Below are 15,363 nucleotides of genomic sequence, written 5' to 3'. Positions count from 1 at the left end.
CCACAGGAAGACCAAGCCATGTAAGTGTATCATCTGTGTACAGGGCCTAGGTCAGCCCCATGCAGGCTCCCCAGTTAGCAGTTTAGTCTCTGGGAACCCTTATGGACCCATATTAATTGATTCATGGGTTTTCCTGTGGTATCTTTGACCCTTCTACCTCCTTCCTCCTCCTCTTTTGCAGGGTTCCCCAAATTGCACTTGTTTGGCTGTAGGTCTCTGCATCTGTTTCGTTAGTTACCGGGTGAAGCCTCTCTGATGACGAATATGCTAGGCTCCTGTCTACAAGTGTAACAGAATACCACTAGCAGTGTCAGGGCTGGACTCTCTCGCGTGTAGTGGGTCTCTAGCTGGCCAGTCATTAGCTGGCCACTCCCTTGATTTCTGCTCCATCTTTACCCCAGCACATCTTGTAGGCAAGACAAATGTAGGTATAAGGTTTTGTGGTTGAGTTGGTGTCCCATTCCCTCCATTGGAAGTCTTGCCTGGTTACTGGAGATGGTCAGTTTCAGGCTCCATATCCCGCATTGCTAGGAATCTTAGCTAGGGTCACCCTCTTACATTCCTGGGAGTTTCCATTGCCATATATTTCTAGCTTGTTCCAGAGATAGCACCCTCTCCTATTTCAGTTCTCTCTCCTTTTATCTTCCCCCCACCTGTTCCCTCCTATTCCCATTCTCATCCCCATACCCATCCACTTTCCTCCCCTCAGAAGCTCACATTCTATTTTCCCTTCTCAGTGAGATTTATATGTCCTCCCATTTGAAACTGCCTTGTTCCTTAGCTTTCTTTGAGTCTGTGTACTGTAGCATGGTTACCCTTTCCAGCAAATGCCCACTTATAAGCAAGTGCATACCATACTGTCTTTCTAGATCTGGGTTACCTCACTCAGGATGAACTTTTGTAGTTCCATCCATTTCCTGGTAATTTCCTGATGTTATTGTTTTTAATAGCCGAGTGACACTCCATTGTATAAATATACCACATTTTCTTTATCCATTCTTTGGTTGAAGGACATCTAGGTTGTTTTCCATTCCTGCCTATTATGAATAAAGCAGCTATGAACATAGTTGAGCAAGTATCTTGTCTCACAATCTGAAGGTCCTGAGTTAAAGCATATTTTTTAAGGGAACTATGATAAAGTCTTACAACATGTCTACTCTTCTGTTTTATTCCATGGAGCATCAGAGATGATCTGTAACAGTACATTTAACAACATTGAAACAGGGTTCTTTTTTGTTCTTCCTCCTCTAAAGAGATAAGACTTTATGAAGAGCTTAGAACTTAGTCCTGGTTCCCTGGCTTACTATTTTACTACTTTCCTGTATTACCTTACTGTCCTCTGCCACTTCTTATTTTGTAAAATGAGATATTTGCCATACTGTCCTCATAAAACTGTTTTGAGGAAGGGTTGGTAAGTGTTTTTGCAGATTTCATCCAGATGTATATTCTTATGTCTAGCCAAGAAGGTCTAGCTTCATATCTGTAGTGGTAAAGCCTACCTCCCAGTTATCAAGGCATAGGCATTGCTGGGATTGCCGTGGCTCACAGGATGCTTTTACTTATCTATTTATCCAGATAGAAATTTAAAAATCTGTATAGCAAGGACCCCAGATGTGTCTTTTTAATTAAAATACACATATATCAAGAAAACACATCATAACTGTACTTTCTTGAGGAATTAATTATTCCCTAGTGAACCTACCTTTTGTAAGCCATATCTAGTATAAAAAGGTTGCACTCTATTGCAACCCCCCCCCAAAAAAAAAAAGGTCCTGTGGTCCGTCCTAGTCTCTGACTTCATGAGTTGCCCATCATCCTGGCTCCTAACAGTGGAGTTAATCATACCTAGTTTTTTTCAAAAGGAATTTATAGATTATATACTATTGTATCTAGCTTTCAGTAAACTTTGGCCCTATTTGTCTACTGACCATCAGCAACAAGGACTTTACTTCCCATCATGGTTCTCTTCTTTGGGACCATGTGAAAAATATCATGAACTGTTTTGTGTGGTTTTGTTTGTTTGATTTTTTTCGACACACAGTTTCTCTGTGTAGTCCTGTCAAGTCATGGAACTCGCTCTGTAGACCAGGCTGGCCATGAATTTAGAGATCAGACTGCCTCTGTCTCCTGAGTGCTAGGATTAAATTTGTGTGCCGCCACCACCACCCAGCATGGGAACTGTGGTCTTTACTACTTTCTCCCTTTTTATGCCTTACCTCCCCTACCCTTTCCCAGTTCAGGTTTCCCTTTTCTATCATCTCATAGAAAATTCCCACCTCTAGATTATAATCAGGATTTTCTGTGTAACACTACATGTTTAAACTGAAGATTGAATATCTTTCTAAATATGCTGCAAGAAGACCAGAATATGCACCTCTTAAAATTATTTCCATGTTCTTTACTATTTTTATTATTACTTTTTTTGTAGCCCAGGCTAGCTTCAAATTCTCTATCCTTGCATCTTAGCTTCTCCACTATTGAAATTACAAATGGATTCTACCATGTCTGCCTTTTACTTTTGATTGATATATAATTATACGTGTGAACAGTGTACAATCTGATATTTCAGTTTATCTGTGCCTTGTATAATGCTCAAATCTGGCCAGTTAGCATATCTGTCTCTTAAGCTTATTATTCTTTTGTTCACAGAACATCTAAAATACTCTCTTGCAGCTACTTTTAACTATATAATTAAATATATAATAGATTATAACTAGATAATAGATTAAATATATAGCAGGAGTCAAGCAGTATGATCTCTGAGTTCAAGGCCAGCCTGGTGTACAGAGCAAGTTCTCTGCTGGGCAATAGAACTTATTCCTGCCATCTGATTGCAAGACATGTCCCTATGCCCCAACTATGCTCCTCTCCCAGATGCAGGAAGCATTTGAGCCACTCTCAGTTTCTATGGAATTAACCTTTTTAGATTCTGCATATGAAATGCTCATTATTTTTTCCGTTTTATCGAGGTAACACACCACACCACACACACCCCTATACACCACCTGCCGCTGATTACTTTTTACCTTTTTATTGAGGTATCACACCACACACTCTCACTCCTATACACCAGCTGCCTCGGATTACTTTTGGATCTGCAGGGTGCCAGTTATCTAGCCTAATGGGGAGAGTTCCCACCCACTCTCTTTACTGACCCAGAACATGCTCTAGTATCATTTTCAACTTCCCCTTCATTCCCTATACTCATCTCCAATGTCCCAAGTTCTTGTCTTTCCAATAGCATTTCCAAGTAAACTTATCCGCCCCCCCCACCCCTCCGTAATTTGCTCTCTATTGCCTTTTTTCTTGAAAATGCCCTGTCCTGGTAACCTTTTTTTTTTTTTTTTCTTTTTTTGGATACGCTTGTTAATGTTATGATTCTTTATTGTTTTATCTGTATAACTTCAAATGTTACCAGGGTTCCTGGATTTTGACAAACATTTGGTCAGATTAAATTAGTGAAAGAGATGTCCATCTGCTTCTCTAAAGCCCCTTTGCTTGCATCAGTCTGTCCCTGGTTCAGCATGGGGATTTAAACACAGCTTTGTCTAAAGCAGGATGTCAGGCAGGCTGGGCTCAAACAGGACTCCGGCCGGGAGTGAGGTGTGCCCCAGCCGAGAGGAACCCTCGTGAGCTGTCTCAGCTTCAGTATTCTGCATCATAGGGATATTCTTCCATGTTTACTGTCTCAGGCAGCAGGCAGGCCCTCCAGTTTCTGTTGAAGCTAAGGATAGTGGCCATCTCCTCATCACTCAACTGGAAGTCAAAGACCTGAATGTTAAGGTCTAGCTCAAATGAGAATTCTCTAGAAGAGGTTCCTCCGAGGGATTTGCTCCTGCCTTGTGCTCTGCTAGTTCCATGCAGTCAACATCCTTGTGACACTTAACAGGAAACTCCTGGTCAGACATTAAAGTGCTTGCCTCTCTTTCTAGGCTGGAAGTTCTCTTCTCCCTCCCAAATCCATACTTGACAGGATAATCACAGGTTATTGAGAAGTAGAAAGGGGCTAGGGCTCTGACCTGTCTCTTTATGCATTAGAAACTTCTTCCTTCTGAAAAGCAGTCCACATACTGTAAGCAAGTGGGGGCAGGTGTCATTGAAATTTGTCCCCATCTCCATAATAGGCTCCCAGTAATTTTTAGATACATGATTTTAAGTGCTAAATATAGTTTTTATATTATCTTAGCAGAAGCACGACTGTCTGTTTATTTTTCTCTCCTTCCTTACCCCCACCGTGTGTGCGTGTGTGTGTGCGTGTGCGTGTGGATCTGATTGGAGATGTTCATATGTGAGGATTAGAAAACAACCTAAGGTGTCCTTGCCTTCATCCTCCTGTGACAGGCCTCGCTTGTTCTTCACACACTGCTTCATACTCCAGGCTACTGCCCCATGAGCATCTGATGACGTCTTGTGTGTCTTTCTCCTATCCCCAGTTAGAGGAGTGATGTTATAGACGTGTCCTAATGCATCTGGCTTTTATGTGGATTCTGGGGAGCTTTACCCACCAAGCCATTTCTTTAGTTTAAGTTGACTATTCTTCCAAAAAATGAAATGCCATACAAAATATCCTCATATGTTCTAAAATGCAGACAACATAGGTTGAAAAGTTGGCTTATTGTGTGTCCAGGAATAAGGTTTAGAAATAGTTTAAATGTCTCCCAGAAGACAGCTTTTGTACCCTCTCTTATGTAGAGACAGTGTGGCCCTGAACATGTTTCTATCATTTGCCTGTCATGTCCCACTCCCCAGATCAAGAGGTGCTGACAAAGCCCAGCCTACAAACTACATATTTAACACGAAGCAATTTTTTGTCCCTGGATGGAACAGCTGAAAAGAATTAATTTTCTATATGTTGTTGGGGGGGGGGCGTGGGAAGCCAATATATTTTTCCCTGCTGCAGTATAATTGCATGTTCTCCAGGCCTTATATAAGTGCTTTCTTAAGACTGCTGGGACTGTATGGTTAAGAAATGTGCAAATAGGGGCTGGCAAGATGACTAATCAGGTAAAATCACTGGCTACTTTTCCAGAGATCTTGGGTTTGATAGCTAGCACCCACATGGTGGCTCCATCTTCTTCTGGCTTCCCAGGACATCAGACATGCAGATGGTACACAGACACACATGTATGTAAAATATACATACACACTAAAATAAAATAATATTTTAAATGTGCAAACAAAGGCACATAAGACCACCTAATGGAAACAGTGAGGGTGCTACTAATTTAAGTCTGTGATAGAGGTAATTAGAATATATGCAAATATCTTCCATAAATAACTAATCCTGCTATGGAGAAAGAACATTCCCTTCTTTGTATCCTATACACCATGTCTTGATCAGAGCCTAGGAAGTTGCAGATTTTCTTCCTTAAGTAGTCAGTAGGAGCAACAGGCCACTGTAAAACAGTCTTCATATAGTTCAGGAAAATTATAAGCAATCTAGAATAGGTGTGTAAGGGCTGTGGAGTAAAACATTTCTTTATTTGGTAGTCACCTTTGGCTCAGGGCTTTCTTGGGGTCCTTCATGTTAGACAGGAATGTAGGCCCACAGTCTCCCAGATCCTGATCATCTCATGAGCACACATGGTGATTGTTACATTGCCATTAAGTTAATCCCACTTTACTTAGAGAATAACTCAGGTTCTTTCCACCTGGAAATGTGTTTATGTTGCTGATAATTAAGTTTTGAGTATGATGTGCTTCCATTTCTCTAGCTACCCCTTTCTCCACCTCTTGTGGTTTTCATCTTTTACAGTGCAATGTTTCATGTATGTTTTAAAGAAGGACATACTAAGTTTGTGAGTTATAAAGGGTAATAATAAAGTGAACACCTGTGGGCCTGATGCCCAGCCCAAGAAATTGCCCATTACCCATATCTTTGAAACCCCCATGTGGGCCTCTCTGATCTTACAGCCTTTATTCCCTGAGCTTTTATTTCATGGTTACCTTTGGGTTTTCCTTAAACCCTTTTCATATTTTTATGTATCCAAGTGGTATGTTGTTTGGTAGTGTTTGATTTTTGAACTTTTATGAGAATTTCTTTGCTCTATTTCATGGCTAACGGAAAGAACAATGACTTCCTTTATCAGTTTCAGCTTAATGCTATCAGACTGTTCTGCAGTTGCAGTTAGAACCCCCCTCTGCCTCTCCACTTTGTGAACACGCAGGGTTCTTTATTGAGTACTTTTTGTTGTGTTGTGTTGTTACTTCTCCTGTTACCAAAACATGTAGTTTGAACATTAAAAAAAAAAATCACATTGATTGATGCTTCCTAGAACATTCAAAAGATAAAAAGTCATTTTACTGTAAGCTTAAAATTTCTCCAGAATTTTTTTTAAAAGCTTGGTGAGCCTATAAATGTATGTGTTCAAAGGAGCTTCCTTGGGGACACTAACATCACTTGCTTACATGGCCTTGGGCCTCTGCTAGCACCTAAGACAGGATACTTCTCCCAGGTCCACATGATCATGAAGCTAACTGTAAATTCTCTTCTAGGACAGGATAGGGAGAATGGCCCTGTGGATATTTGTCTGATGTTGCTGAATTGCCTGAAAAGTGGTGTGAAAGCTCACAAGGGTCCTGTGAGCCCCATGGTGGGAAGCTCATTTCCTTTGTCCCTGAGTTGTACTTTAGAGTACTACTACTCCACTACTGTCTTGAAAAATGGACTGACATTTTAATTCTCATTTAAGGTCAGAAGGAAACACACAGTTATAGTAGCTGTGTTATTCAGCAAATAAGGAGATAAAATATTTAAACATTTTAGCAACCAGTAGTAGCATTAGGAGTAACATTCTCTGATTTGTGTGTTTGGAAATATTTTTTATCTACCCTGTTTATAACAACATTTCTTTCTTTAAATTTCACTAACATTCTTTTAAAACTAGAAACAGTCTTCTTTGGTTGTAATTTTTCTCTTTAATAAGAACTACAGTTCTAGCTATTATCTAGCCATAAGTTTTTAAATTTATTGTTAGGTTTTGTTTCCATCAAAAAATATGAAGATTTCTGAGTCAAATTCTGCCGGTTATGTAACTTGTGGTAAAACTCTTTCGAAAACTCAGGAAGCAATTTTGCAAATTGTATCACCAAATTTGGTCTGAATAAAGGGTTATAGATGTCATTGGAGCATGAGATAAATCCTGATACAAAAAAGGAATTGATGAATGGATAAAATCACGTCTCAATAAACTTAGCTTTACTGAATGGTTATCTGTTTAGCAGAGATCATCAAAATCTCAGCCAGGGCCTCGACTGCCAGCAGTTTCAAATGTTATAAAAGAATAAAGCAGGGAGAGAATCAAAATGTCTTTAGGGCTTGGATTGTTTGTCTTACATCCCTTACTTTTTAATAAAGTTAGCATCCTTTTTAGTCTTGAAGAACGCAGTATGAGCCCTGGAAAGACAGAAGGTCTGTTTTCTCAGCTCAGTGTAAGTGGAGCTCAGTCTCCATTGCTCCCAGGACAGTTTACTAGTGAAAGTTTAACAGGGAAGCATGCAACCTCAGCTACTTCATGGACATAATGAAACTAGCCTTGTTAGATTCATAGATTCTGTGTCAAGATGGTAAAGCATTTTTGTATATGATTTTTAAACCACAAGCCACCTGCTGGGCTAAGAGGTCCTTAGCAGCCTGGACCAGATAAGAGGAGGCTGCTGTATTTACAGTTCCTCATTCTTTCCACTGACAAATGAATTTTTCTGTATTCAGTGAGGAGTTACTTATATGGTGTGCAAAGCATCCTGTAGTATGTCATCCCACCCAAGAAAGTCGAAGGAGCAGCAGCTGACTTGGCAACCGCCCAGCGGAGATGGCTCTGAGTTTAGAGGTCTGTGTTCCTCCAAGAAATTGGGACAGAAAGCCAAGTGAAGAGGTTTCAAATGGTTGCAGGAGCCAGGGCAGCTGGGGACTGTTAATGACAATTGGAAGAAAATGTGTGTGTGTGTGTGTGTGTGTGTGTGTGTGTGTGTGTGTGTGTTGTATTTCTGAGGGTTGCATGTATGTATGTGTGTCTGTCTGCCAGTCTGTTTGCCTATGTGTCTGTGTGTGCCTGGATCTATGTGCTTCTGTATGTCTATATATGTTTCTGAGTGTTTGTGTATTTTTAATGGGGTGGCCAAGTGTTCTTTTTTTTTTTTTTCTGTTTAGAAGAGAATTCATTTGGATGGAAATTCCTTGCTTTCAGCCTGGTAAGGACTGAAAAAAGACATAATTTAAATGGGATGACATGTGGATGATAGAGAAAGAGAAAGGTGTCCTGGGAGAAGCATCATACAATGTCGGGCTGCATGTCTGTCTCTGCTGGGATGTCTGAACTCTGCAGGCGTGTCAGTCAGGGAAGGCAGAACACAGTTCAAGCTAGGGGTTTCCAGCCTGTTTTTCCCCAGGTGAGAAACAACGGAGGCTGGAAGGGATACTGTGGTTCTCAATCTCTTGTGTACCCAGATGCTGCTGAAGACTGAGAGGAGTTGAGAATGGTGGTCCACAGTCCCGCCCTTGCCCTACTCCTCAGGCAGAAAGGGGATAGCTAAGCCTGGGATGGGCTGGGACAGAATTGTTTGGTTTCGGTGAGCATCGAAAGAGAAGGCCTTCTCCAGGAGATTTAGGTGCAACTCTTTATGATGAAGGCCTCCCCCACTGCGATCCCTGATGGAGACAATCCTTGTTTATCCAAACTGCTTTATTCATGGCAGATGTGAATGCATATCTGACTCAGGGTGAACCACGGATTAAATACCTTTTGCAGGAAGGGATGCAGAGGAAGGCTCATTGGCTAAACACTTGGGGCCTATTTAGACACCTCAATAGCATGGAGAATTCTCTATTTTTGTGCTACATGACAGGTTGTCATGGTCCTCTCAATGAGGTATTGTAGTTATGTGTTCCAGAACAGGTAGACCCTGGCCAGAAGCTGGTTCCAACGCCTGCCGTTCTCAGTCATTAGAATGCCTGGGGCTTTTGAATCTGCTTCAACCTTCCAGGTCTTCTGTCTGTTGGCATGGTCCATTTGCCCCATAATGCAGTGGTTAACTTGTTGTTCAGAGTCACTCAGAGTATCCAAAAGGTGGTGACGTAAGTGATATGAGAAGCCCTGCATTGCACTGGAACTCCAGGCTGGTTCACAGCAGGAGCCAGCAGACCTGAAGTTCAACCTTCACAGCATTATCCAACAGTGGAGCTATCTGTTAAGAGCAGAACAGTGTCCCTGTTCTGCCATTAACTTAGCATTAAAACCTTGATGATTTAGTCCTGTATACATATATGTATGTATGTATGAGATCAGAGGATTGTTGGATACTCTGGAGTGGAGTTATAGATAGTTGTAAACTGTCTGATGCAGGCTCTGAGACTTGAACTTGGGTCTTTTTCAAGAACAGTATGTGCTCTTAATACTGAGGCATCTCTCCAGCCCTTATCATTCTTGAGGGGGGCACATGTAGTAGCTATTTCATCTCCACCTAACAATGGCACACAAACATTATTACATTGTGATTCTTTCCATATCACTGTATGGCGGGACATGCTGAGGACCTGCTCAAGCCTTTGTCTGTTTCTCACATTCTACCACTCTGCCTCCATGCCTTAGGGAACCCTTCCCCCTTCTCGTGGGCATAGAAAGTAGAATGTAGGCCCTACACATTAAAGACAATGTATGCTATTTGTTTTTCCAAGCCTGAATTAACTTGCTTAATGGACTTTCCAATTCTGTCCATTTTCTCACAGATGTCATTTTATTTTACACCTGAATAAAATTCTGTTATGTATCTGTGCCACATTTTTGATTTTCATTCATGAGTTGATAGACATCCAGGTACCCTGAATTTCCTCGCTATTGTGAATAGAGCAATAATAACCCTCAGTTTCCAAATATACTTGTGGATATTGAAGAACTAGCCTACCTTCATCTTAGACTTCAATGCCATCTTCTAGTAAAGACAAACTAGGTTTATTGCTATTTATGATTAAACCTATTTCTCATGGATTGAGCTATGCTCCAGCCATAACCTTAACTACTAATGCTTCTATCATGGCTCTTCCATGATATGAATGGCAATCATATCTTTATTTCAAACATTGTTTATAAACCATCTTACAATCCTACCTTTGTTTTAAAAGGTTATGATCACACCTGTGACTACCCTGTTGTAACTACCTTGTTATGCCCACCTTGAACTATGTCTTTGTTTCAGGAGGTTGTGAGGACTAACTTGCTATGATGTTCTGCCCCTGTAATCCTGCCTATTTGCCTGACAATCCCGAGATATAAAAACTTTGTCTTCCTCACATCCAGTGCTGACCTTTTTAACCCACCTTAGGGAGAGGCAGCCATGTTCTGAATAAAAAGAATGCTTTAATTAATTTCTGGTTTTAATTAATTTGGTCATGATGATTTGGGTCACTAATATTTCTTCTCCCATCTTTGGAATTAGCAGTGCATTCCCAGGAGTGGTGTAGCTGGGTTATCTAGGGTGAAAAGAGTTGTGGATATAGTCTAATGATAGGAAGCCTGCCTGCTGAGCCCTGGCTTCAGTTTTCATTGAATGTATATATATTTTAGTGGGGTCCTGTGGGACTTCTCATTTTAGTTCTTTTCAGAAGCATCCGTCCTGATTTTCATAGTGGCTGTGCCAGTTTACACTGCCACAGTAGTGAATGGGGATTCCTTTCTCACATACAACCATAATTTGTTATCATTTTTACCCATGACTGCGGTAAGATGGAGTCTCATAGTTTTAATTTGCACCTCCCTGGTAGCTAATTATAGTGAATTAAAAATATTATTAATTCTTCCTGGATTTTATACAATGAATTTTTATTTTATTCATTCCTTCTCATTAGGTCTATCTCTCCACTTTCACCTTGATACTTATGCATCTTCACAGTTTCTTCTTTGTTTTGTTTTGTTTTGTTAAGCACATCAAGTCCAGTTTGTGTTATCCAACTACTCTTTTGAGTGGGGCATGCCCTGGAGTGTGTTCCACAGCATTAAATAACTTAGTCCCTTCCCCCGCCCAACCCCCCACTCCCCGTGCAGCTCTTCACTGAAGCATTGGTGCCAACAGCTCTTCACACAGTGTGCAATTTCATATCTGTACCTTCCTCTGCACATAAAAACTTTAGACTAGAACTTTTTGTGTGGCGTGAGCCTGACAGGTCTTCGCCCCCTTCCTGTTATCCACCACCTCTCTCTTTTACTGTGCTTGTGACCATGCTTCCTTGAAAGTCTCTGAACCTGGTATGGAGGAGCAGGTATTTTCCACTCATTGTCAAACACTCCACTGTCTCTTAGTCTCAGTGTGTTGGCTGGCTGAGACTCTCTGTATTTATTACCATCTCCTGTAAAAGGAACTTCTCTGGTCAAGGTTGAACGATGAACTGATCCACGGGTATACCATATGTCTTTAGGAGTTGTTTTAGTACTAAGTCTATTTAGTAAGATAATAGTATTGGGTTCTCCCCTAGGGCATATGACTTATATGGTCATAGATTCTTTGCCCACAAACTTTTGCAGGGGCATGTTCTGTCTTATGAAGTGGGCCTTTGATCCAATCAGAAAGTGGTTATTTCCATAATAATAGTGCCACAACAGCACTAGTATGGCTAGTCATTATTGTAGCTAGCTAGCAGGGTTCACAGCTAGGTGAGAATGACGACTCCCTTTTTCTTCAGTAGTGTGCATAGGACATTCCAGCACTAACAGCTAGACAATAGGAATGAAGCTTCCAGGTGAGTACCAGCATGATCTCCCCATGTTTTCGGAGTCCAGGACTTACTGTGAAGTGTGAAGGATAACAAAGAACATTGGCAAGAACCAGTAATGTTTGCAAGTCTATGTGACCCCATTGGCCAACAGCTCCTAAAGAACTGAGAGTTTTATTTGGTAGCATGTGTGGTACCTGGTTGGAGTATTATCTCCCATTATGGGGAAACTCCATTTAAACTCTTTTTACATATGTTTATGTATATATTTTAAGGAACTTCTACAGTAGTGAGCTTCTGTTGTAGGGTCCTTGCAGGTATCACTGCTGACAGGGAACGAACCATGATGAGCTAAGAAATAGAACTCAGGGCAGCCGGATTTGGTCTGTCAAACTGGATCAAGATTTCTAGATAGTCTATGCTATCTATATTTTTCTTACATATTTAAACAGTTAAACTTTGGAGAAAAAAAAAATCTCCATGTGATAATTTCCATAACAAAGTTTCAGGCATAGCTACATAGAAAGTCCCTAAGAAAGTACCAAAACACCTGGGACCTTTACAGTGAGTTCTTTTGGCTGATAAACAGAACTGAGGGCTAGGGAGTACAGAGGAAGGATTTGGAATAAGCACCTGGATAGAGTCTGTTGGTGGAGGGATGCAAAGTACGTACATGGGGCCTCTTTCATAAGGATGCGTTCTATTCACTGAGAGAGAAAACCCTGGATTAGGCCTAAAGAATTAATCAGGATTTGGGGGAAATTCAGATGGAGGCTGGATCCTAATAGAATAGCAAAGAATCACCAGGTAGTTTGACAACTTTTATTCTAGCATTCCGGGTGACCAGGTGCCATTCATTCTCTTCTGTGGAAGAAAACAGGCCTGTGTGCTTAACAATCCTGGTTTCTCCAATGCTTCCACTAAGCTGTGCTTCCTACTAGCTTTCCTATGATTTTGAAAATGCCTTTATTGTTAGTGATCCCTCCCCATATTTCCTTTTCTACGCGTCACTCCCATCCGACTCTCCCATCCTCCAACTCTTCATACTGTGTGTTCACTATTTTCTTCCCCCTTCTTCATGTCTTTGTATTCTGTATCTCCTTACTTGAAAGATCACCTTTTTCATGAGGGTCTCTTAGTAGTTTCCCAAACTCTATTTACTTTTCAAGGCCTTTGTGAATGGGATTTCTTTCCCAGTAGCCTTGTCATTGGTATATATGAAAATTACTGACTTCTTATGTTAATTTTCGATCCTACTACTTTGCTGAAAGTGCTTTCAGTTCTGAGAGTCTTCTGGTAGAATCTTTAGGGTCTCTTATTTTTTAGAATCATGTCATCTGCAAATAAGAATACTTACTCCTTTCCTTTCCTATTTGTTTGTTGGTTTGTTTATTTTATTATTGACATTTCAAATGTTGTCCCCCTTCCCAGTCTCCCCTCTGCAAACCCCTCCATCCTATCCTCCTCTGCCTCTAAGAGGGTGCTTCTCCACTCCCACTTCACCTCTTTAGCATCCCCCTTCTCTGGGGCAAGAAGCCTCCATACGAACAAGAACCTCCCCTCTCATTGATGCCAGATAAGGCATTCCTCTGCTACTTATGCAGCTGGAATCGAGGACCCATCTATGTATAGTGTTTAGTTGGTGGTTTAGTTCCTGGCTCTGGAGAGGCTGGGGGGACAGTTAGTTGATATTGTTGTTCTTCCTGTGGGGTTGCAATCCCCTTCAGTTCCTTCAGTCCTTCCCCTAACTCTTCCATTGGGGTCCCCAGATTCAGTCTTATGGTGAGCTGTATCTGCTGTATTAGTTAGATGCTGATGGAGCCTCTCAGAGTGCAGCCCTACTAGGCTCCTGTGTGCAAGCACTTCTTGGCATCAGCAATAGTGTTGGGGTTTAGTGTCTGTGGATGAGATGGATCCCAAGGTGGGGCAGTCTCTGGATAGCCTTTCCTTCAGTTTCTGCTCCATTTTTTGTCCCTGCCTTTCCTTTAGACAGGAACGGTTCTGGGTTAAAAAGTTTGAGGTGGGTGAGTGGCCCCATTCCTCAACTGAGCATCATGCCTGTCTACTAGAGGTTGTCTCTTCAGGTTCTGTCTCCCACTTGTTAGGTATTTCGGCTAATGTCATCCCAGTTGGGTCCTGGGAACCTCTTGCTTTCCTCATATTCTGAGCTTTTGAGCTAATATCCATTTATCGGTGTGCACATACCACATGTGTCCTTTTGGTTCTGAGTCACCTCCCTCAGGATGATATTTTCTAGTTCCAGCCATTTGGTTGCAACATTCATGAAGTCACCATTTTTTAATAGCTGAGAAGTACTCAGTTGTGTAAATGTACCAAATTTTTTGTATCCATTCTTCAGTTGTGGGACATCTGGGTTGTTTCTAGTTTCTGTCGGTTATAAATAAGGCTATGAACACAGAGGAGCATGTGTTCTTGTTTTATGTTGGAGCATCTTTTGGTTATATACCCAGTAGTGGTATAGCTGGGTCTTCAGGTAGAACTGTTCCCAATTTTCTGAGGAACCACCAGATTGATTTCCAGAGTGATTGTACTAGCTTGCAATCCCACTAGCAGTGGAGGAGTGTACCTCTTTCTCCACAACCTTGCCAGCATCTGCTGTTGCCTGAGTTTTTGAAAAGCTTTTGTAAAGCAAAGAAACTGTCAATAGGACAAAATGTTAACCTGTAGATTGGAAAAAGATCTTTACCAACCCTACATCCAGTAGAGGTTTAGTATCCAAAATATACAAAGAACTCAAGAAGTTAGACTTCAGAGAAGCAAATAATCCTATTAAACATGGGGTACAGAGTTAAACAAAGAATTCTTAACTGAGGAATCTCAAATGGCTGGGAAGCACATAAAGAAATGTTGGACATCCAGAGTCTTCAGGGAAATGCAAATCAAAACAACCCTGAGATTCCGCCTCACACCAATCCTTTCCTATTTATACCCATTTTATTTGCTTATTTTATTGCTTTGGCTAAGACTTTTAAGTTACTATATTGAGTAAGAGTGCACAGAGTAGAAAGCCTTGTCTTTTTCCTGTATTTAGTACAAATACTTTGGCTTTTTCTCAATGTACTATGATGTTGGCTGTAGATTTGTCATAGTCTCTATTATTGTTAAAGCAGAGATTTGCTGGAGAAAAAACCCATTTCCATCATTTTGAATTAAATTTAAAGCAAGCTTTATGAAATAATGATGAAGATGGACTTTGGTCAGGATCACCCCTGGAATTTCCCAGAGAATTAGGCTTAGTCTGGAGTGGCCTTGAGATACTTTGCAGGCACTCATGTGGGCAGTCCCATAGGTTACTATACTTTCCCAAGAGGCTTTGTTGTTATTTTCTAAGAGCTACAACTCCCAGCATTCCATGAAGTTACCTGGTCCTTGGGCAGGTGGGGCTTACAGGTTAATTTGGGAGTCTTATATTATATTGAGTTATTTTCCCTCTACTTCTAGTCTCTATACTTTTATGATAGAAAAAATGTTGGATTTCATCAAAGGCTTTTTTTTTTTTTTACATTTAAGTGATTCTTTTATTGATGAGAAGTTGTATTTATAATAAACTACTAGAAATACATTTTGTCAAAGTAGTTTCTTTTTTTTATTAGATATTTTCTTTATTTACATGTAAATTTCTCCATTCCCAGTTTCCCCTC

General features: G+C 40.8%; 1 protein-coding gene across 2 annotated transcripts in view; it reads left to right on the top strand.

Annotated features, from left to right (window-relative positions):
* Positions 1 to 15,363, top strand: part of Tasp1 (taspase 1) — a 205,496-nt gene that overhangs the window by 176,265 nt on the left and 13,868 nt on the right. The gene's annotated exons all lie outside the window — the stretch shown is intronic.

The sequence above is a fragment of the Mastomys coucha genome, unplaced genomic scaffold, assembly GCF_008632895.1.
Source record: "Mastomys coucha isolate ucsf_1 unplaced genomic scaffold, UCSF_Mcou_1 pScaffold15, whole genome shotgun sequence".
Classification (NCBI taxonomy): Eukaryota; Metazoa; Chordata; class Mammalia; order Rodentia; family Muridae; genus Mastomys; species Mastomys coucha.
This window is presented reverse-complemented; position numbering and strand designations above follow the sequence as displayed.